Below are 3,792 nucleotides of genomic sequence, written 5' to 3' on the forward strand. Positions count from 1 at the left end.
CGAAAAGAATCCGTTCCGCGAGTCTCTTCGTCTAGCGGTTTTTTTGTCTTGCGAAGCAACCCCATTAGCGGATTAGCGGATTAGCGCTATTAGCGGTTTAGCGGCTATTAAAGGCTTAAGGGATTAGCGGATTAGCTGCTAAAAGGCTATTAGCAGCTTAGTGCCTTAGAAAAAGGGGGTGGGGAGCGGAAAAAAACAACCCAGGAATCGCAAGACATTTTTGTCTTGTGAAGCAAGCCCATAGCAAATTTGTTTTGCGAAGCACCTCCAAAACGGAAAACCCTTTCGTCTAGCGGGTTTTCCGTCTTGCGAGGCATTCGTCTTGCGGGGCACCACTGTACTCAAATTAGTAGTTAACTCATTTCAGTCGTCCATTTGCTTTTATCTCATCCTATGAATGTGGGATCAGGCTGAGCGCCTCCCATGATTTTCCATATGACACACATTGCAAATATTGAGCAATATGCAGCATTCACTACAGTTCTACACCAATGTTGTTGTATTTTGAACAGAAAAGCTTTACATAAAAAAAATTAAACACTACAGAGCATACAAAACAGTGACTCCCAACAACTCAAACAACGTTGGAACTCCCTCTCTAGAGAAGCTAGACTGGCTTCCACCAGCAGGTGAAGACGTTTTTTGTTCCAACAGACTTCCAGGAACTAACTTTTTTAAATGAAAGGGCTGGGGCCATACAGTTTTTATTTTAATTCTTTGTATAGTTTTAATAGATTTTGTTCACATATATAGTTTTACTTCTATCAGTGTTTAATTGTTTTTAATGGTGGCTTTTTCTCTTTTTTTGTTGTTCTCATTTTTATAGTAAGCTGCCTTCAGTCCCATCAGTGAAAAATGTGGGTAGAAATAAATGTATGATGATAATAATAATAATAATAATAATAATAATAATAAATAATCTCAAGAGATGCCAATGCCAAGGGTGCTTCTAGTTCTACTCGGGACATTGTGGTCTCCATGGGAACCTTGTTCTGAGCCCAACACATACAGTGGTACCTCAGTTTAAGAACAGTCCAGTTTAAGAACAATTTGGTTTACAAACTCTGTAAAACCGGAAATAGTGTCTTGGTTTGAGATCTTTACCTCTGTCTAAGAACGGAATCTGAACGGTGGAAGGGCACCGGCGGTGGTAGGCCTCATTAGGGAAAGCACGCCTCGGTTTAAGAACGGTTTTGGTTTAAGAACGGACTTCTGGAACGGATTAAGTTCGTAAACCGAGGTACCACTGTATTAACGAACACACACCAGTGTTCTTTTTCTGTACAGAGCTTCTGGTGGCTGCTAGCAGGAATTGTGTCTAGTTGAGTTCTGCATGGTAGTGAAAAATCAGTAAATTTTGAAAGACAAGTAGCTCCTCAGAAAGTGAATGAACAGTTGCTCACTTTGTTGCCTTTGCTACATTAATCTGCTGATAAAAAGCTATTCATGTTTAGTCTGCCTTTGATATGGCTTTTAGAAAGCAGTGTCTAAACTGGCAGTATCCAGATCAACCACTTGTTGCAAGTAACCAGACGGCGGTTTTATTCTGTACACTATCAAGGGCACTGACAAGAATCTTGGCTTACTGAAGGCAGTGATCTGTGCGTTGGATCCTTGTACATCCTTGGCTGCTTAAAGCCTTAAATTGGTCTTGCTATTTCTATTTCTCTTTATGCTCCAATGCAGGAGGAAGGGCCATTGGTAGAGCATCTGCCTTGCAAGCAGAAGATTCCAAGTATGGTGGTGCCTCGCAAGACGAAAAGAATCCGTTCTGCGAGTCTCTTCATCTAGCGGTTTTTTCGTCTTGCGAAGCAAGCCCATTAGCGGATTAGCGCTATTAGCGGTTTAGCGGCTATTAAAGGCTTAAGGGATTAGCGGATTAGCTGCTAAAAGGCTATTAGCAGCTTAGTGCCTTAGAAAAAGGGGGTGGGGAGCGAAAAAAAACCCCCAGGAATTGCAAGACATCTTCGTCTTGCGAAGCAAGCCCATAGGAAATTCGTTTTGCGAAGCACCTCCAAAACGGAAAACCCTTTCGTCTAGCGGGTTTTCCATCTTGCGAGGCATTCGTCTTGCAGGGCACCACTGTATAAGCTCCAAAGAGGACTGGGAATGTTCCCCGCCTGAAAAGCTGCTCTTATCATTGTAAACAGCACCCGATTCCTACAAGATGTCACCTCCATGCATAAAATTACCATGTTCTGACAGGATGTCTGTTTTATAGCAGTGGCCCTCCCATCTCTCAATCAGACTTTTTTTTCCAACTTTCTGTACTCAACAATATTTCACAGACGAGAAAAGGGACACTTGTGTATTTGTACAAAAAGAGAACGTGGTCCACCTCTGCTATTATGCAGGAAAAGTGTGGTTTTGCTATTATTTGACATAGTAATATTTCATTACACAGTCCAAGATGAACCTCGCCACCTACAGCTTCTGGAATCGCTGAGCATCACTTGATATATTTGTAGCAATGTGCCCCCTTAAACAAACCAATGGTTTAGTAGATAAATGAGGAGAGGGCCATAGCTCAGAAGGTCTTGGGTTCAATCCCCAGAGAGGCGCCCTGCCTGGAAGCTTGGAGAGCCATTGCTACCAGTCCGTGTAGGCAATACTGAGTTACATGGAGCAATGGGCTTGACTCGGTAGAATAATAATAATAATTTATTATACCCCACCCATCTGGCTGGGTTTCCCCAGCCACTCTGGGTGGCTTCCGGCAAAATATTAAAATACAATAATGGGAAAGATTGTGGAAGAAAGGGGTCAAGTTCACCACATTTATTGAGTTAAAGGAAAATATAATGAAAATGATGTACAGATGGTATTTGACTCCTGTAAAATTAGCAAAGATATATCATAACTGTGATAATCTATGTTGGAAATGTAAAGAAAAGGAAGGAACATTTTATCATATGTGGTGGACCTGCCCCAAGGTGAAAGACTTCTGGGAAAAGATGTATAACGAATTGAAAAAAAGTTGAAATATACATTTATAAAGAAACCCGAGGCCTTTCTTCTTGGAATAACAGGTTTGGAATTGCCCAAGAAAGATGTTAAATTATTTTAGTATGCCACGACTGCAGTGTGTATATTATTAGCTAAAAAGTGGAAAACCCAAGAATTATCAACGATAGAAGAATGGCAGATGAAGATGATGGATTTTTTGGAGCTAGCCGACCTAACCGGAAGAGTCCGCGACCAGAAGGAGGAGGAGTATCAGGAAGACTGGATCAAATTTAATGATTACTTAGTTAAATGTGTTAAGTTAAATTAACTGAAAACAGCTTGCAGATACTTAATTGGCTTAGGATTTTATTTAAGTAATGAATTAATATGTTTAATTTCATAATGTGAAGATCTAAGGATGTTAATGTTTAAGTTAAAAATGTTTAAGAACTGTGATTTGGAAAACTGCAATGAAATTCAACCAAGGGGAAGCGAGGAAGTCACTCAACAATGTTATTAAGTGTAATTTTTAATAAGTATGATTTATGTTTGTTTTATGTGTTTGTTTGTTTATAATGTTGTGAAAGCTAATAATTTTATTTTTTTTGAGAATAACGATCTACATGCTCCTGAGGCGTCCTCCTCCCCTTGCCTCACGACTGGGCCGGCCCTGCTGTTCTGGGACTCGGATCGGGGCCAGAGGTAACTTTGCCCCTCAGTTCGAATCCCGCCCTCCGCCTGCCAGCCTGGCTCCGCCCACATAGGCTGTCAGGCCCCGCCCCTCCCTCCCTCCCTCTCGTCCGGCGAGGTCAACGGCTCGCCCGAGCTGCCACGTTTCCTTGCTGA

Source organism: Podarcis tiliguerta, assembly GCF_965153285.1.
Source record: "Podarcis tiliguerta genome assembly, chromosome: 3".
Taxonomy (NCBI): Eukaryota; Metazoa; Chordata; class Lepidosauria; order Squamata; family Lacertidae; genus Podarcis; species Podarcis tiliguerta.